This window comes from Pseudorca crassidens, chromosome 12 (assembly GCF_039906515.1).
Source record: "Pseudorca crassidens isolate mPseCra1 chromosome 12, mPseCra1.hap1, whole genome shotgun sequence".
Classification (NCBI taxonomy): Eukaryota; Metazoa; Chordata; class Mammalia; order Artiodactyla; family Delphinidae; genus Pseudorca; species Pseudorca crassidens.
The window spans coordinates 73,088,701-73,109,274 of NC_090307.1; the positions used below are offsets into that span (position 1 = coordinate 73,088,701).

Sequence of the window (20,574 nt, forward strand, 5' to 3'; positions counted from 1 at the left end):
TGGCCAAACTTCTCTCCATCTTCACTGCCCCCAGGACTTATCAGTCTGGTTACGGTGCTCCCCCGTCCGTCCCCCGCCACCAGGTTCTCACGGTCGCCATGCTTCCACCACCAGCATCACCAGCACAGCCTTCGTGGAGCATTTAACTTGTCCCCGGTGTTGATCAAGCTGTCTGCATATCACCTCGCTGAGCTGCAGTCCCATGGCAATCCCATGAGGTGGAGCTCATTACAATCCCCATTTTACAGACGAGAACACTGAGGCTTAGAGAGGTGAAGTGACATGCCCCCCATCAAATAGCCAGTAAATGATGAGGTGGGACTCAAACTCAGGCAGGGGGCTTGGACTGCAAGTCCAAACTGGCAACCACTGTGCCCCACGCAGCCCGGATCCCCGGTTCTGTCACTAACTGCTCGGTGACTGGTCTCTGCCCTCAGCCTGGACCCTAGGGAGAGGGTCCTGCTAACCACAGCACTAGCCAAAGGGCCTAACCGGGTACCTGGCACATGCCAGGAAGCCCACAGGTCTCCATCAAAGTGCTGGCCTCCCTAACGTGTTCACTCGGCAAACTAAAAGCCCGTCCCCCGGTGACTGACTGTTGAACTGGCTGACACTTGGGAGCAGCTGGAATGTTCAAGGCAAAACCAAAACTCCAGCCCCTTGGGTGGCCATTGGCACAATAGCAATTCAAAATCAGCTCAGTGCTTTGTGACCACCTAGAGGGGTGGGATAGGGAGGGTGGGAGGGAGACGCAAGAGGGAGGAGATACGGGGACATAGGTATATGTATAACTGATTCACTTTGTTATACAGCAGAAGCTAACACACCATTGTAAAGCAGTTATACTCCAATAAAGATGTAAAAAATGGCCTTGGCTTCTGAGCTTTGAAGGATGTTCCCAGTCACCATCTCCTGATGGCCTGGAGCCAGTGGGTGAGGAATAGGGAGGGAGTTGGGGGTCACGGGGCGAGGGGCTGAGAACAACTTGGCCCCCAGTTCCAGAAACACCGGCAGGAGCGTCTCACTCCTTGTGTCCCCCTGGGGTCAGGAGGCATGTTCTGCCGCAATGTGCTCTGGATCTCCTGCTCAAACACCTCCCACAGCTCCCTACTGTCCTCCTGCTGAGATCCAACACCCCTTGCGATTGAGCCCCCAGTTCCCTGGCCAGTCCCATCTCCTAGCCCTGCCCCAAACAGAGGCCCATTCCACCCACCGAGACCTACTACTGCATCCCACACAAGCCTTACCTTCCAGCCTCTGTGGCTTTGCTTGTACCTTTCCCCCTTCCTATCCGTCCCTCCCACCCCAAGCCATTGCAACAACCCACAGTGACCTTGCCTTCCCCTGCACTCTCTCTGCCTACTCTGGACTCATTTTTGTGCCAGGTAAAGTTTGACATATAAGTTATTTATGCAACAGACACCTACTGAGCACCTACCATGTGCTAGGCACTTGGGAACCAGGGGTGGGGGTCACTACACAGATTCTGTAACTCGGCCAAGGCAGCCTTTAAGATCGGACACTCCATCACCTTTGTTCCCCACCCAGAGCCCGCCTGGCACCCAGGAGGTGCTTAGTGGCGGTGGGCAGACTGTCCTGCAGTAGCTTATCTCCCTCCCAGTGGGGAGCACGCCTCTTCACAGCTTCTACGGAGCCATCCTTAGCAGAGCAAACGTGGGGTCCTGCAGAGTGAGCAGGCGCCTCGGGAAAACGTTCTGCTTTTGTCTCCCTCTCTGGGGCACAGGGACGTGCAAGATGCCAATAAGACCCACATGATAGCTCCAAGGGCAGGACCTGCCATTCAGGAAACACCCCATAAATGCCCACCTCCTTCCTCATTCTCTTTCTCTCACCTTTTGGAGACACCTGAGTACCCCATGAGGGGATACTATGGGCGAGGTATGTGCAAGGACCCCAGGGAATCAGGATAAACCTCTCAGTCACCCTGGTAAACAGCCACACTCACACACCCTCATTTCGCTGCCTGTAGATTCCTTTTCCTCTTACCCAAATCACAAAGGCTTGCTACAAAACATGTCAAAATTACAGAAAAGCACAAAAAGTAATATTTAAAAGTCACCCATCACCTAGTGACCATATTCTGCCATAATCCTGCCCAGAATTTCATCTGGGTCAACTCATTTAGAGCATCATGGTTAACGGCGGAAGAATGTTCTGCTGCCCGGACACAGCATTGTTCCTTTAATCGATCCCCACGTGTCGTGGCATTTAGGTTGCTGTTCACCGTTATAATCAACCACACGATGAACATCCTTGGGGCTGAAGTGACACATCTCTGGTGACTCCCACAGGAGAACTCCCTGGGCAGAGAATCGCAGGGTGGAGGGGTAGCACACACAAGGCAGCCTTGGAACAGTCCATCCAAACTGCAAGTCCACAGCAGCATGCGAGGGTGGCTGTTAGCACGCCTGAGGGAGTCAGTCAGTCCCCAGGTGGGGAAACTTGGATGCCTTTGCCTTGAAAGGTCACCTGACATGGTCAGACGCCCAGTATCCTTAAGAGAATGGAAGTGGTCATCTGAGCATGCTCCCAGCTGCTTCCTGCTTGAGGGTGACCTACCATCACAGAATCGGCCATTCCCTAACTTAACCCACCACATGGGTCGGATTCGGAGGCCAGAGGTCGGGGCCTGGGGGGCTGCCTCTGGTGGACTCGACATCCTTGTGCCCAGCAGCTTGCAGACGGCTGCAAGGTACATGCTAGGTCTGTGCCCCGTGTGTGCCAAGCTCAGCATAGGCAGCAAGGTGACCGCTCAGGGACAGCTTACAGCTCAGGGTTGCGGGGGGAGAGGGTGCTGTCTCTGCTCTGCCCCAGCTGGGTGGTCTGGCCAAGGGACTCCGCCCATCCCAGCCTCAGTTTCCTCAGTGGAAAAACAAGGGTTGTTTTGAGGCTTCAGGGAGATAAGCCCTGGAACGCGTTAAGCTCAGTGCCTGGCATATAGGTGCTCGGGACACAGGAGCTGATGCGATCAGAATCAGGTTCACAGCCCTCCCCAGAGTCAGGCAGGGGGACGGACTCCTGGCAAAGTGTGATTCTTCTCAGGTCCTCAAAAGCCCCAAGAGATGGGGATCTTTCGGTGCTGAGTGATAGAGGAAGGGATCTGCAGGTGGGGCCTCTGGAAATCAGCATGGCAAGTTCCGAAGGATGCTAAGGGTGGAATCAGGGCAGGAGGCAGGGGAATGCTTCCTGACGTCCTTTGGAAGGCTCTGGGCGGCAGGGTGTGGGGGGAATAAATGGTGCTCAGCAAAATACATTGGCTTCCATGCATCCCCACTTGTGGGTCCTCCCGCAGAGGTTTAAGATTCACGCTCAGGGATCTGTAATCCCCGCAGGCAGGGGTGGAGGTCTTCTCCCTCCACTGCCCAAAGCCAGACTCAGGATTCCGGACAGCAGCATCCCCGACTCCTCTGTCACTCTCATCCCCGTGTCGGATCAATCCCCAAGCCCTTCAAAGTCTCCATCAGGAAGACTTTGGCCAGCTCTGGGGTCCCCCTGCCTCCCTCACCTCTGCTCCCCCCCGTCCCCATATATTCTCTTCCCATTACACTTTCCAAAACTGAAATCTAAGCCTGCAGGGTCTCTGCTCAAAACCCTTCAGTAGCTCCCCCAGGGTCAAGTCCAAACACCATAAGGATGGCTTGTAGGACTTTCATTAGTGGGGCTCTTTCCCCACCGTCCCCTGCCCCTCCCCCATCCCCAGGCCCTCCCAGCCCCTCCCACTGGCTGCTCCAGCCCGCTTTCCTCTTCTCACATTCCTCAGTTGGCTATCCCTCACCTCCAGACCTGCTGGAGCAGCCACCACCACCTGGCTGTCATTCAGGTTTCAGCTTTGCTGGCTCTTCCTCCAGGAAGCCTTCCCTGAACTCCCCTCACCCAAGGCTGCCTCAGGAGCCAGCTCCCACCATTCCCTAGACCTCAAGTCTCTATATCTGTGCTGTCCAATATGATAGCCGCTAGCCACGTGTGGCTATTTAAATTTCATTTAAATTAATTAAAATGTTAAAAATACGAAGAATCCAGTTCCTCAGCGGCTCTAGCTGTATTTCAAGGGCTCCACGGCCACGTGTGGCTACCATGTTGAACGGCACAAGATACAGGACATTTCCATCATGGCAGAAAGTTTCTACTGAAGAGCACTGCTGTAGAACTTCCCAAATCATGTTCATTATAATTGACCTGTGTTTTTTTTTTTCAGTCTCCCTTGAATGAGTACTATTTCTGGAGCCAGATGCCTGGATTTAAATCCAGGCTCCATCACATAGATCCTGTATTCAGGCTGTGTGGCCTTGGGCAAGTTACTTAACCTCTCTGTGCCTCAATGTCTGGACAACGCAGATGTTAAGTATTTGGTTGAATGCCATCTCAGTCCCTATGTTTTTACACAGAACCCCCAAATCTGGAGTACTCCAGGGGTTAGGATCATCTAAGGGAATTGATCTTGCAAATGAGGCTTAAGAAATCAAGCTGTTTGTCAGTACTTTCTCCCACTAGTATCCTGGTAACCTTGTGCGCAGTGCAAATGATTCATGTCTCGTCGCTGCAGCAGACCCCGGTGGCACTTCAGATCAGCAAGTCTTGATCTTCACTCCCAGGGCTACGAGGCCTCAAGATCAACCACAGAAAGGGTCCAAAACTCTTCTGAAACTTTCTGAAAGTCAGGTTTTTAAGTTAGCTTTAAGGCAGAGTGTTCTTCCAAATCAGTTCTGCCTTACCGGCTGCTATAAAAGCCCTCACTGTCTGCGGATGAGTAGATATCTACAAGGTGGTCTGAAAATACGTGATGGATAAAGAGAAGCATTGTCTGAGGAACACACGTGTCCAAGTTAGTCCCGCGTTTGGGTCATGGGCAGGTCTTCTTTTTGACATGCACCCCCGATGGATATCAACCAGCCACAATCCAAATTTCAGCTGTCATTTGTCACACCAAGTCATCACATCTTAACATTTATTTTTTTTTAAGATTTTTTTTATGTGGACCATTTTGTAAAGTCTTTATTGAATTTGTTACAATTTTGCTTCTGTGTTATGGTTTTTGGGTTTTTGGCCATGAGGCATGTGGGATCTTAGCTCCCTGACCAGGGATCGAACCTGCACCCTCCGCACTGGAAGGCGAAGTCTTAACCACTGGACCACCAGGTAAGTCGTGAATCTTAACATTTAGATCTCCAAGGACCCTTGAGTCCATTCAGCTGGCCCTTTTCAGATGATGAACTTTTTCAGATAGATGATAAACTCAGAGGCAGGGATTCTCACGGGGAGTGAGAGGCAGAGCTGGGGGGCCTGGAACCCAGTTTTCTGGGCTCCTTCCAGCCCCCCACCTTGTCCAGGATGCTTCAAGAGGCTCAGATGAGGAAATGCGCTTTAAAATGCTCTAAAAAAGCCTCACGAACTTGGCGGGCTTAAAAAACACTTGCTCAGGGTAGCTCACCAAGCCCCAAGCTGGTGGTAGGTGAAAATTCTAGGCCCTCGTCTTGCAGGCAAACACGACTGCCGCAGCCCAGGACCTATAATGGACAGTTTTCTAACACCCAGGCTGGGGAGACCAGCCTAACAGACGCCTTTGAGGGTTGTGTTTAAACAAGTGGCAACACATGTCCTGAAATTTAAAAAGTGCATACCCTCGACTCAGCAATTTTAGTTCCAGAAATTCATCTCAAGAAAATCATTAGACACACTCACCAAGACCTATGAACACAGACGCTTCCCCGCAGGACAGCAAAGATTGCAAAATATTGGACATAACATTGCAAAACACTGAATTGTCCTAAATATCCAATAAGATGGGGATCGGTGAAATACAGTATGATATATCCACGTGACGGAATAAACACAGCCAAAGAAAATGATGCTCAGAAAGAATGTTTACTGTCACAGAAAGATGTCTGCCTTATACTAGCAAATATTACTTTTTTAAAAAGGTAACAAAACAGCACATGTCACAGAAAGATGTCTGCCTTATACCAGCAAATATTACTTTTTTAAAAAAGGTAACAAAACAGCACATGTGTTGATACCAGCTTTGTAAAAACAAATATGTAAATGCACGTGAGAATAAGCAAAGGAAACCTCCAGACGTTTCCACAGAAAACTGATACCAGCGGCACTGTATGTGGTGAGGAAATGGGCTGTCTTTCTATTATTGATGATGATTTTCGTTAGTATCCACACTTGTGATTTTTTTATCCCAATATCATCAGATAATAAAATTAAATAAAATTAATTAAATCATTCCTCCAACACTATCATATAGTAGACATCATGAATTAAAAACAAATCAGAAGGGGGCTCTTCATTTCTTAATCTCTATCAGAGCCCAGCAAACTCTTTCTATAAAGGGCCAGATAATAAATATTTTGGGCTTTGTGGGCCATGGGGTCTCTGTCCCAACTTTAGCTTTCCTGTCGTTACCATGTCAGCAGCACAACGTCTGTGTTCCAATAAAACTTTATTTACAAAACAGGTGGCTAGCTGGATTTGGCCCACAGGCAGCTGGCTGATCCCTGATCTATATGCTTTAGACTGTCAGCTGCATGAAAATGGGGACTCCTTCGTCCACTGCTGCACCCCAGTGCTTAGAACCATGCCAGGCCTGGAGTACTTGTTGAATAAATATTTGCTGGAGGAATATGTTTCTGAAAATAACTTTTCTGCACTGAGTAGGTGTGAGCTCCTTACCCAGAAAAGGCCGTGTCATTAGGGAAGGAGTGAGGAAAAGAGAAAATATTACGCCTGCATGTATTCTGGGGTGTCTGACACATCCGCCTGGGAAAGAAGCCTGAGTCAGAACGGTGTTCGGTGGCCTGTGGCTGACGGGGCAATTCAAGACGTGCGTCCCCCTCCCCCCTCTGCAACTAGACACTCTCAGCTGTGCAGGGTGCTCTGGTGTCATGGGACCCAGGCTGGGGTGACGCTGGCTCTGTCCCAGTGCCCCCGGGGCCTGGTGGCACCTCCCTGCCTTGTGCCCAGGTCAGACTTGCACAATGGCTGAGCAATAATACTAACAATAATATCAAGGGCTAACATTACTGTGAGCGCTGGTGATTATCATGACCTTTCACTTTGCCATCTAATGCTCCCAAACAACGCTATGTGGTAGGAACCGTAATGGACCCATTTTACAGGGGAGGAGACTGAGGCCCAGAGAGGGGACCTGACACACCCAAGGGTGATACACTTAAAAAGTGGTGGAGCTGCAAATTGAACTTGGTTTGCTTGACACCCAAGCCCCAAAATACTCCCCCAAACTGCTGCATTCTCCAAGTTCTGGCTTGACATGGAGACCTTTGTAGGGCCTTCAATGACCATCTCACTGATGGGAAAATCGAGGGCCAGAGAGATGAAAGGATGCCTGGCCACACCTCGAATCCAGGTGTCCTGATCCCCTGGTCTGTGCCTGATTACCACAGTGCATTCCCTAGCTGCACCCAGGGTGGGGCCTCAGGCCCAGAAAGGGGAGGAGGGGGGCAGCAGGCCAAGGATGGGCCGAGTCCCCCAGTGTGTCTCCCATCCACCCTGTAACCCCCGCTCCAGGCTCTTAAGAGCACTGTCTGTCCCACTGTGGCCCGCAGGGCCTGGATGTCCAGCGCCCACTCTCCTGGTCACCTCTTCTCACCCTCACTCCTCCCCTGTGCTGCAGCCGCAGTGACGCCCAAACGCCCCGTGCACCTTCACAGCACAGCTGCTCGCCGGGCTAAGGGCGGCCTCCTTCACACCGCAGCGTGCGCGGTGCCCCTCCGAGCGGATTCCCGCCTGAGTCTAGGTCCTCGTCCTGCCCCTCCGAGCCCTGGCCTCGGCTGGGGGTTCTCAGCACTTGGACGGTTCCTCGGACGCCTGTTCCTCCCAGTACACACAACCTCCAAAAGGGGAGAGCTGTGTCTCGTCACCATTGGACTCTCGGAGCTTAGTTACAGCTCCTGGCACAGAGTTAGGTGCTCACTGAATAATAAAGAAGGAGAGAGGAAGGGAGGAAAGAGGGAAGGTGGGGAGGAATGAAAAAACAAAAAGGAGAGAAGGGAGAACAAGGTAAGGCAGTCAGGCCAGAAGGAAGTGGACAGGAACGGTGCAGGACAGGAGCCCTCAGAACGCTCTCCCAGAGCCGTCAGCAAACACCCGCAGTGTCCCCTCCCTGTGGACTTGTGTCCCAGCTAGGAGGCGTCGGCGCAGTTGATGGGCTTCTCGGAGTCCACAGTGTCACCTCAGGTGGCAACGCAAGCCAGGACTTGTGCCCTTGCCCCCTGCCCCACGGCAGGGCATGGTGCTTCCCGGGGAAGGTTGGTGGGACACCAGTTTCTGACCCCTCTCAATGGGCTCTGGGAACAACAGTGCAGTCTGGCCAGGTGTGGCCAGGTGTAGTCAGGTATAGCCAGGTGTGCTTTGTGTGGCACACGGTGGTGGCTTGGATGGGGGCATAGCTAAGACAGAGAGCAAAACAAACGGAGAAAACACAACCGGCACTGGGAGGCGCGCGGAGATGGGCACAGGGAGAGAGGTGCACAGGAGATGGGCACAGGGAGAGAGGTGCACAGGGCAAGAGCGACGAACAGGTGGAGGACGTGTGCTGGGCCTCAGTGACGGGGCTGAACCGGCCCACCTGGGTGGTGGTGCTGCGGCTTCCCCCACAGGAACACACCTGTTTCTGGACTGGGTCCCCTGACCCATCGTGGTGAGCAAAGGTGCCAGGCTCAGCGCTGGCTCCCTCTCTGGATGGCCTCGAGCAAAGCCCCCACTTCTCTGAGCCCCGGCTTCCTGTCTTGGTGACTTGTGGCTCTAGGGATGGCAGGTCTCAGGGGCCCTCTGCCACTTGGTGGCTCACCTCTGCCTGGCGGCTAATGTCCGGAGCTCACCAAGCCGGCCTGTGTGAGCTGTCAGCTGTTTCCTGGTGAAGAGGGATTGGTTTCTTCCCCTTTAAAGGAGTGCCCGTTTGGACTGTTCACACCCTTGCTGGGTTTGCCCACCTGACTGATGATAAATGATGCTGTTCACTCCTTGAATGAAATCAGTTTTCATAAACACTCTACGGAAGAGCTAGCAGTGCCTGGCGATTAGCAACGGAAAGCATGGACTTTCAGGTTGCACATGGGAAGTGAACCTACCCCGGGGCTCTGATGAGTTGGAGGTGGGGAAGGCTCTGAGGTGGGGCAGACCAGGGCAAATCCAGCTCTGCCTTTTGGTAGCTATGAGCAAACCTCTCAAAATCTCAATTTTCCCATCTGTAAAATGGGGATGGGGAGGGCGCTTAGGGGAGTTGGGGGGATTTTGTAAGACATCTGGTGAGAGCTGCACACGCCCAGCATACAGTAAGTGCCAAATAGATTCCAGGTGAGATGATGATGATGATGATGATGATGACGACGACGTCCACTGCTTAGTTCCCAGAAGCACATCATTTAAACAAACACTCTAACAAAGAGGCCTGACAGCCCTGTCACTCAGCTGAGAGCAAAGGGGCTGCCTTAACCCGATCCCTCAACATCTCTCCCGACCCGGACATCAGCCAGCTGCTCCCCTCCATCACGGAGTGAACTGACCCCAGCACACCTGCCCTCCTCCAGGGCCCAGCCGGGTACGCAGGCTGCAAAATGACAGCTCCGGCAGAGACACGCTGACTCTAGGGGGCAAGTGTGTCACCTAAAGTGACGGGAACACACGTTGGCAGCTGGTCCTCAGGAGGCGTGCCTGGTTCCAGCGGGGGGTGCCCCGCAGGGCTCCGCGGTCGGTGGAGGCTGTCTGGCTCTCCTGATGGCCTCCACCTCCAAGTCTATAAACAGAAAGGACAGCTGGGCTGGGGGGCCCAGACTCTCACTGGCCTCGGAGGCCGCATCTCCCAGACTCCAGAAACCCGGCAGGCACCCTATGCTCTGGGTGTCGGAGGTGGGCTAAGAGGCAATAAAGGTAGTCATGACCAGGAACGTGTAAGGAGCACCCACTGCACGCCTGGCACCAAGTCAGATTTCTCATGTGCGCCGTCTAGCTTAAGTCCCAGAGGAGATGCTTTCACACGCCCATTTCACAGATGGACAAGTACAACAAGAAGGGACCTTGATACGGCTCTTCCTGCGTGCCGAGCTGCCGAGATTAGTCCTCCCAACAACCCTAAGAGGCAGGTACTGTGAATTATCCCCCGTTTCCGGATGAGAAGACCGAGGCACAGGGAGGTGAAGCGACTCACCCGGGGTCTCAGGAGTGAGTGAAGGGACCCGATTCAAACACAGGCGGCTCCAAGTCTACGGCCAGTTATGCCCCATTCCACCAACTCCTGCTGTCATTGCACCCAGGAAACGCCCCTCTGGGAGACTTCTTGGTATAGTCCATCAGCTGCTGGCCAGTGCTGGCCCAGGTCTGCCTGAAATGTGTCCCTGAAACACAGCTCAGGCACCAGCTCCTCCAAGAAGCCTCTCCTGACTGCCTCCATCGGCAGCGGGAATGGGTCTCCCCTTGGGACCCCATAAAATCCCCCTGTGCTCAGCTCATCATACAGCTTATTGTGCTGAACTGTGCTTACTGTTTGTTTGACGGTCTCCTCCAGGCTGTGAGTTCCCTGAGGGCAGGCACTGGGGTCTGTTCACCCTCAAACCCTGGCACCAAGTTAAGAGACAGCCACGGTGGTCAGGGGAGCAACTGACAATGGATGGATGCATGAATGAGTGAGTGAATGAATGAATGAATGAGTGAGTGAATGAATGAATCAGTGAGTGAATGAATGAGTCAGTGTATGAATGAATGAGTGAATGTACGATCCACAGGTGATCCCCGAACCCCTCTCTCATGTCCACGAACGATATTACTGTCTACTTAAAGACTCTTGATACATCCCAGGACCGTCTGTTTTCATATATGCCCTTAAATTTTAATTTTTGTTACATTTTAAAAAACAAATCTCTTTTCTAAAACATCATGTTCGGCATGCTGACAGTGAAAGCGGACAGGCGACTGTGATTTTTTTTTGTTTTTTTGCGGTACGCGGGCCTCTCACTGTTGTGACCCCTCCCATTGCGGAGGCTCAGCGGCCATGGCTCACAGGCCCAGCCGCTCCGCGGCATGTGGGATCTTCCCGGACCGGGGCACGAACCCGTGTCCCCTGCATCGGCAGGCGGACTCTCAACCACTGCGCCACCAGGGAAGCCCTGCGATAATTTTTTAAGGTGCAAAACGGGAGAGATGGATCCAGGGAGGGAGGACAATCCCCCCCAAATAACCAGGACCCAGGAACCTTCTATGCCCCACTTCGTGGGGAAGGGGCAGAGAACATTCTAGAAGTCCTGAGATACTTTTACACAGACAAATTCAATTTCCTTTTAAGTCTAAAGTTCTATTAATAAAAGGTCTACAGTGCTAAGGTTAAGATGAGCCAAGATAAAAGGGAATTTTGTTTTTTTAAAATGTATTTTTATATTTTAAAATTATAGAACAATCATAGCATGGGATACTCTTTAATTGTTCAAAGGAATGAGGAAGATGTATGTGTCCTGATATGGAGTGACTTCCAACATACACTGTCAAGTGAATAAGGCAAGGCTGGAAGCAACAGGTGGAGCGAGGAAAAATATATACGTAAATATTTGAGAATGCACAGAATATGTGAGAAGGACACGGGAAAACTGTCATCACACTTGCCTCTGGGAGGGGAACCGAGTGACGGGGGGAGGGGGAGAGAGGGAGACATAGCTTTAAAATTCTACCCCTTTTTGTATTTTGTAACATTTACTGTTGGTAGTTTTTAAAAATAAACGTTAAAATGTATGATTCTATGTAAATACATAATTCTTTCATGTTTCCTAGCATCTCCTCTTCATGGGATCTGCTCCCATCCACCCTGACTTGGCTCTCCTGGAGGGATTCTTAAAACAGTCTCAGCAAAATTTGACTCTGTGTTTTTTTTTTTGAAACATCACATGTCAAAACATCTCTCTCATGTTTATTTCAGGCGATGGCTCAACTTGTCAGGCGACAGAATTGCAGCCTTGACGTAAGTGTGAACCCGGGGAGGAAGCGGGGAGCCGGTGTGTCTGTCCATTGCCTCAGGATCCCAAATCCTCCAGCATCTCTCCCGGGCAGGACACACCCACCACCTCCTCCACGATCTGTGGGCACATTACAATCTTACAGCACTGCTCCATTACCCCTGCTTCCGGTGATTCACCCAGAGAGATGCGCATGCACACACACACACACACACACAGATGCATACACACCAATATACACATATGCAAATATATACACAAATACATGTACACCAAAAAAATACACAAAAACACATACATATACACAAATGCAAACACATACACACATACATATATACACACAAATACATACAGACCACAAACACACATAACACACATTGCACATACAGACAACACATACACAATAAACACAGATAACATACAATACACACACGAGTACATACATACATCAACTCACACACCCAAAGGTGCTCACAGCAGCAGCATTTGGTTTTTGGTTAACAGCAAACACAACCCAGTTATCTTTCCATAAGGGCATCTGTAAACAGGCTTATCCCTGCAAGGGAATCCATGCTGCCATCAAAAACAATGAAGTAGAATTTTAAGTGCTGATACGGAGATGTCAAAGCTGTTACAGAAAGTTTACTAGGAACAAGGGGCAGACAATTCCCCCTTAGATCACCCCCTTGGTCACCTTGGGCCCCATGATTAATGATTTCCTATCCCAGGTACCCAAAGTACTTCGGGGCCCCAGACAGAAGGGGAGGAGAGTGCACACAGGGGCTCAGGAGTGGCCGGTGACAGAGGGCACGTGGCATGGACCAGGCCTTGAAAAGTGGGTCAGATTGAACAGTTGGGGGAGAATGGAGAAGGCAGTGCAGGTGACAAAACAGCCTAGGAACAGGTGAAGCGAAACACCATCTTCACTGACAGCGGGCTATGCTGGGGACTGGACAGACCCATCCCATCCACCCTGAGGAGTAGCCCTGCAGGAAAGGCTTAAGGACCCACCATGAGGATAAGAGGCTGGTCTGCAGAGATGGCACGGAGCACGGATGGAGTGGGGGCAGGGCAGGGGCAGGGGCAGAGCCCGGGACCTCTCTGCTGTTGACGGGCCTGGCAGCTCCCTTGTTTATGAGTGCCCAGCTCCAGTGAAGGAGGAAAACCAGTTGGGCCGACATTCCATCGCCTGGAACCGAGCCAAGGGCCCCGTTTCCTTCTGGTGCCCAGCCCAGCCTGTGGTTTTGTTCAAAGACCCTGCCCAGGGTCCAGGGCGCCGCCTGTTCTAACTCACAACTTGATCCACCTCTGCTTCCCAGTGCAGCCCTCGGGAAGCCAGAGAGGCCCTGGAAAATGCCCGGTGGATGGTGTCTCTTTGGCCAGCTCTTAGCACCCAAGTCAGGGCGGAACTGCCTGCTTCAGGGTGCCGTTTGCTCACCACGTGGCTCACTGGGCCACAAGTGGGTGAGAGCACTCGGAAGCCTCCGTCTTGAGCTCCAGGATTCAGGGGCTGGTCCCCATGCACTGCTCCAGGCCAGCTTACCACTGGCTGCTGGCCAAGCCCAGAGGCATGTTCAAACAGACACTGCACCTTGGTCAAAGCCCACAAACAAAATAACAGACCCATTTGCAAGGAGCTGGTGCCCACGCAAGCTTTCAGGCATGCTGGAAAAGCCCTGGGCATCCTTGGGGCCAGCACCCACTTAACGGGACTTGGAAGGCAAACCTCGTGATTTTGAAAGGCTCCCGAACGTGTATTTCTCAATGTGGAGACAGCATCCAGGCGCGGGACCCTGGACGTCCGGCACTCAGGCACTTTGGCTCATCCTGGGTGAGCATGGACCACGGCCAGGTGCCAAGAAATGCACTTTACTGCATCAGTCCCCAAAGGGTCCTCCCACCGACCTGTGAAGTAGGTTTTAGTGTCACAGCTCCGCCGGCCCTGACCCCTAACCCAGGGGCCAGATGCATTCTAATTCAGATTTTAGAAAGGCAACAGGCGAGTGCACACACTGTATATTGGGAGGAACCCCCAGTGGGGTCTAGAGGAGGGTCTGCCAACCTTAGAACTCTGGCCCGTTGCAGGGGGGCCGGCGCTGTGCGCTGGAGGCGGCTAGCAGTCTTCCTGGTCTGTACCGACCGATGCCCGAACCCACAGCTGTGACAACCCAAACTGTCTCCAGACATTGCCAAATGTCCCTGGGGGGCAAAGCCGCGCCTGGTTGAGAACGACTGGTCTACGTCATGCATTCTCTACAGGAACGATACTGTCCCTAAGGGGGTGAAAATTGGTTCTTGGTGGGGGGAACCTTGGCACAGATATGCATACAGTACACATACGGGTGTACAATATTAACTGATATTAAAATTTCATGGAACGGCAATTAAGAAAAAGTTTTAAAAGGCCCTTTGGGGGATGATAACGAAAAAAATACCCAAAAAAGTGGATAAACACTGGTGTAGTGCAACACCCCACAAGCAAACGTATTAATATTTCCGCAGCAACATGTATGAATAGTCACACCGTGTGTAAATACTATTAATAACCTCACGTCAGTACATTGGTACAGGGTGGTTTTGCTACAAAGGAGAGCTTTGTGGATTTCAGAACGATGGATACGGGTTGCATATCTGCTGCTCCGTTTTATACAGGAGAGAACGGAGGCTCAGGGGAATTAAGCAACTTGCCTGTGTGCGCGCACGTGTGCTCACACCGAGGTCTAGCTGACACCAGAGGGATTTAGTCAGTGTGCTGCAAGAGCTCTTTGCCTCCGTCCCAGTTACCCGGCTTCTACAAGTTATTCTGGCTATGCAGGTGCGTGAAGATGAATGTCCAGGGATGTTTACTGCAGCATTATTTATACGGCAAAAAGACTGGGAACAACCTACGTGTCCAAAAATCAATTTGGGCCTGACTAAATAAAGTGGGCCTAACTGGAAAAATGGAATATAGTACAGCCACTGAAAATGAGGCTGCAGGTCCATGTTCATGACGTGAGAAGTTAGTCCTAGAAGAGAAAATGAAAGAGAACTAGGTACGAAAGCATTCCTGCAGTATAATTCCATTTTGTTGATCTATCTGCAAATATATGTATATATATTGCATATATGTATTTGCAAGGATATATGTATACATGTATATAGCATGTATATGCAAACATATACAAAAGATTATTTATATGCACATGTGCATATATTATATATCTATGTATATATTTTGCATATATATTGCACATAGGCAAAATATGAATATATTTATATATGCGTGTGTATATATCATATTCATATATATGTATACATTTTGCACATATATGCAAAAAAATCTTAAAGGATATAGACATGTTATAAAGAATATTTCTAGGGGTGGTAATATTAAGTAACTGTTTTCTTCTTTCTTGTCTATGATCTCATTTCTCTACGGTGAGCGTGTTTTGTGTAGTTTTTTTAACTAGGAGAAGGACCCGGAACACACCCAGGCAGGCGAGCACTGTGGCTGTCTGGCCCAGGGGGAGGGGCAGAATGGTGCTCAGCCCCTTTTCACCTTCTCCCTGTCGTGGTGAGAGCTGGTGCTTGGTCTCCTACAGACGCAGACTTGGCCCCACCCGGGGATTTAACTGCCGCCGGCAGGGCAGGGTCCTTCCTGTTTCCCAGCCTTGGTGTTAACGTGAGAGTATCTGGGGACAGAGGAGCAGACAGATGAGGCCTTAGAGAAAGGGAGGGTAACAGCCTGAGAATGTCTACTGTCCAGGCCTGCTGGGCCTGTCCTGGACTCCCACCCACCTCCTCCACTCAGCACAGAGAAGGGGCCTGGGCTCAGGCAGACCTCGGGTCCCTGGCCGTGCCTCTAATGAGCTGTGTGACCTCAGGTGAGTCTCATGGGGCCTCAGTTTCCCCCTCTGTAAAATAGGGGCCATCACTGGGGTTGCATCACTGGGTCAGAACATCATCCAGGGGTTCTGCTGCCAGGCAGGGAGCGGCCACCCTCTTGGGCCAACTGGTGGTGCCCTATCCAGCCCTTCCTATAGAACGCCACCACGCAAAAGGGGAAAGGTGGAGAAAGAAACATGTCCATCGCACAAGCCGCAGGATCTGGGACTTTCCAACAGAAAGGGGGTTCAGAGGTTGCCTGGAGCTTGCCCAGGACAACAAGCACTTATTCAGTGCCTACTGTATGCCAGCTCTCTGCTAATGATGCTGCGGCACCTCAGATATCTGCCCGGGGGCAACTTAAAATCAAGTTGGGGAAGTGGACGTGTAAGCAGATCATTTTAACAGGGAACAGGAAGGGCAATGGGCTGGAATGGTTACAGCCAGAGGAAGGGCCTGGGGAAGATCAGGAAGGCTTCCTAGGGGCAGTGACTCTTGAGTCTTTCATGAGGAGCTGGAACTAGCCAGGGGAAGGAGAGGGGCGGTTAAGGCAAAGGAATAGGATGTGAAGTGACAAGGAAACGTCAAGGAGCCCAGCATTTATTCCTTGGGCATCAAGTCAGAAGTGAGAGGAGAGAGGCAGGGGCTGGGATGTTAGCTACAGACCATGCAGGGATTCAGGGAAGAGGGATGCTGGGTTGACAGGTGCCTCCAGTCCTGGCTCCCTGGCTCTTAGAAGCTGTGTGGCCCTTGGTAAGCTGCTTCACCTCTCTGGGCTTCAGTAACAGCAGAGAACCACTCCAGTGTCCATCGCTGATGCCAGCACTGCATGGGCTAATGTTCTGTGTGAAGTGCCGGGTGAGTGGTAGGCACCTGGGAAATGACTGCAATTGCTATGATGCTCGTAAGTCAGTATCACCTCTCTGGCTCTGAAACCAGCAGGAGACACAGAGCTGAAGAGGATGATATGAGGGGCTTTTAGGAATTAAGTGTTTTCGGAATTCTTGGTACAGATCACCGCAGTGCCACCACCCAGGTCGACGCTCCTTTAGAGGAGCTGGCGGGATTTATAGGAACTGTAAGAATTCTTGCAGCAATTACTATCCTTGGCTTCCGGGAAATAAGGCCTTGGCTGTAAACGTTATTCTCTGGAGGGGAAACCCGGAGCAATTAGGGGAGTGAGATGCAATGGAGACGAAGGACAGGACGGAGAATCCTGGGCAGGGCAGAAACCTCAGCTGAGCACCCCCCATCATTCACCCCCTTTACCAGGCTCCCAGCGGCAAAACCCAGGAGAGCTGGAGGCTCCTGGACTGACATCTCTCCTGGCCCAGTGCCAGCTGGATAAAGTCCAAGCTCCTTGGCTGGGTACCTGCAGCCCCCAGGACACCTTCCAGGCCCCTTGCTGGCCACTCCTCCTTGCCTAGATCCTGCTTCAGGGAGACTGGACCATGTGTGGTTCTGCCACGAGCAGTGCTGTGTTGCCTGGAATGCCTGTCCCTGCCTGGTCTGCTGAGGAGCTCCTACTCTACCTTTAAGACCCAGATCTCCACAGGGGAGCACAGGGGAGCAAGCAGTTCTGACTCATAACTCTCCTAGAGCACTTAGGACACTGGGTGGCAGGGGCTTGTGTCAGCTCTGACCCCCCCACCCCAAGACTCGTGCCTCTGAGGGCTGGGATCAAATTGGGTTTACCTCCCTCTTCCCAGGGCCAGACCCAGTGCCCAGCACAATACAGGTGCTTTGAGGAAGTCGGGAGGGATGGAGGGAGGGAAAAAGAGAGCAAGGGGAGAGAGGGAAGGAGGGAGGGAAGGACCAAGCCCCAAGACTGTGGATGATATAAAGAAGGCACCGAGTTACTAAATTACTATGCAACCAAGTTCCAATGCCCTCATCTATAAAAATGGGGACTACAGAACCCACCTCTCCAGGCAGTTAAAGATTACACACGATAGTAAGTGCAAAGGCCCGGGGACACAGGAAGCCCTTCCTCCCTCCTGTCAGTCACCTGAGCACCGGCCATGCGCAAACACCTTGAACAGCAGGTAAGTCCCTCCCCTGGGGGAGCTGACATCCTAGGGGGGAAAACAGACAGAATACAGAAAAGAGTGCACTACAGACTGTGCTGCGAGGTGATTTGTGTTGCGGAGAAAAATAAAGCTGGGCAGGGGCTGAGGAGTGCTGGGGCGGTGCGGCAGGGGGTGCTGCAATGTTGAACAGGCCATCAGGGCAAGTGTCTGTTTGGAGACGTTTGAGCAAAGACCTGAAGGAGGTGACGGCAGCCAGGCAGATATCCAGGAGGAGGGATGGGCCAGCGCAGCGGACGAGGCACCTGTTGTTACAAGTGCTGCTGCCACCACAGACGGTGTTTTCTGGTACCTGGTGAGCTGACTTAGGAGCCTGGGCTGAAGCACCTCACCCTCCCTCTCCCATTTCCCCAGTGGCATTCTAAGTCTAGCATTCCCTCTGCCCACTCTTAAACCTCTAGCTTCCCAAATAAAAACGCGAATTAAGCACACAGAGTGTTAGGTGCTTTCTTCACCCCCGTGGGGCAGCAAGGCTAAGATAATCGGAGGCCCGGGCTGGTCTGGACACTCCAGGTGGGAGGGAGGCAGCAGGCGGCCAGGGCTGAGGTCCTCCCAGTGCATCCAGCCCCTTGGTTCCCCAACAGACCCCACTGCACTTTGTTCTCTTTTATTTTATTTTTAAACACTGATTGGGCACCGACTGTCTACACGGAGACCCACGCTGGGGTAATTCATAAATGTCATCTCCAGATGTGAAAAACAAATTGGGGGGCTTCCGATATTCTGCTCCCACTGGGAGAGTGGAGAGCATTACCCATGGTCAGGATCTCATTTTCCAGATGTGGGAAAACAGGTTCAAAGCGAAGTGACCTGCCCAGAGACCCATGGGAGTCAAACCCAGGCAGCCCAGCATCAACCCATCAACTCAGCCTCCTGGGTTACACCTTCCTCGCCTCCACTTTAATTCTAAACAGCGTTTTAACAGCCAACAGCGCAAGCTTGGCCCTGGGAACTGCTATTGTTCCCAGATGTTTTCATGATAAATAACATTTCAGTGATCTGTTGGTGAGGCCTGCGGGAGTCTGGGAAAGGCAGAGTGATTTTTTTGCTCCCCCCTCTCCTGCCACAAAAGAAGTGCAGGCAAGGGATCTATCCAAGCAACTCATCTTGGAAAACCCACGTGATGTGGGAGTCCAAGCGTCATGGTGGATCTGAGGTCAGACAGACCTGGGTTCCGGTCCTGGCTGTGCCTCTTACCAGCTGTGTGACCTTGGGTAACTCGATTCACCTCTCTGAGCCCATGCCTGGTTGTGACTACTAGAACGTTTTATACATTATTGTCTATACTGTACTAGTATTAGATTCTACCAAACACTGCTGAGATGGTCCTACCTGCAAAGGATCTTCCAACCAGTGTGAAGTTCACTTTCTGCACAGGTACCCTTCCCAGTGCGTCACCGGGGTTTTTTTTAATACACAATTTATAACCAGAGTTGCATATGCACCCGTGCACACTCTCACGCACACCACTGGCAAATGATGACTCTGCTCTCCTGCCTGGGTTTTCCACCGAGTGCTTTGGAGCTGTCTGGGACCTCACCTAGGGTCCAGGAATCCGAGGTCCAGAGAGGGGAAGTGGCCTGGGCAGGGACACCACGGGTGGAGGTGGTGTTCAAATGAGAGGCTGGAGGCTGTTTCTGCTGCTTCCCTCCTGGAGGAAGGTCAGGGCATCGCCAGGACCAGTCCCTCCCAATCCCCCTGGAACATGTCAGCAGGGTCACAGTCAGGCTGGGCTACACTGTGGCCTTGGGAAAATCACAGTCATTGTCACTACCCCAAGGGGCAGGTCACTGGAGGACTCTCAGCTTCAGAATCCAATTCTGCAGCCTGCGCTGCCAATGAGAATGAAAACAGAAGAGGATGTGGCCGAGTCCAGGGCCACCTCTGAGTTTCAGCCGCAGCAGCCACCCTCCACCCCCTCAGGCTTTCCAACACTGCGATGCCGGCGGCCTGATGGTTTTTCAACTCAACCCACCCACACTGGGGAAAAGAGCCAGTGGCGTTTTTTTTAATTCTTCCTCCAGCTTCCTATTTATAGCACGTTGAAGGCGAGGGATGGCTTCCAGCAGTAATTAGGGAACCCACACCGGGGACCCAGGCCTCAGGTGGGCCCCATGGCTGTCAGGTGGCTCTAGGGACCACTGGGATCCACTCACGGTCCCTAAAGAGAAAGGATTCCCAGGTGTGCATGGCCAAGGGGGAGTAAAGGCAGGTTAGTCAAACACTGTGAGAGCAAAAGGGCCACAAGCCTCCCATGGGGGACACACCCCTTGTTCCTTCTCCATTCTTGCACTGAAACATCATCAGGTCCTAATATTAGCCACACGGGGACCCTGGCAAGGTCTGGGTTAACTAACAGTGAATGGGGCTTGCGTGGGGTTTCCCAGGGAAAGAAGGAGGTTTCAAGTGGGAACCCCTTGTGTAGACAAGCGTGGGTTCCAAGCCCTGCTCTGCCCCTGCCTGGCAGTAGGGCCCTGGGTCAGTCCCTTGGCCCCACTGGGCCTCAGTTTCCCGATCTGTACAATGGGGACAGTAACCGTACTCCACTCAGCTATTGTTGAAGACCATACAAATATATGTCTTAGCTTTGGCGAGTTTCAGCCTCCTTACACCGGAGAACACATGACTCTGAAAAGTGT

General features: G+C 51.9%; 1 protein-coding gene across 7 annotated transcripts in view; it reads right to left on the minus strand.

Annotated features, from left to right (window-relative positions):
- KIAA1671 (KIAA1671 ortholog) overlaps window positions 1-20,574 on the minus strand; it is a 187,808-nt gene that overhangs the window by 18,343 nt on the left and 148,891 nt on the right. The window lies entirely within an intron of this gene.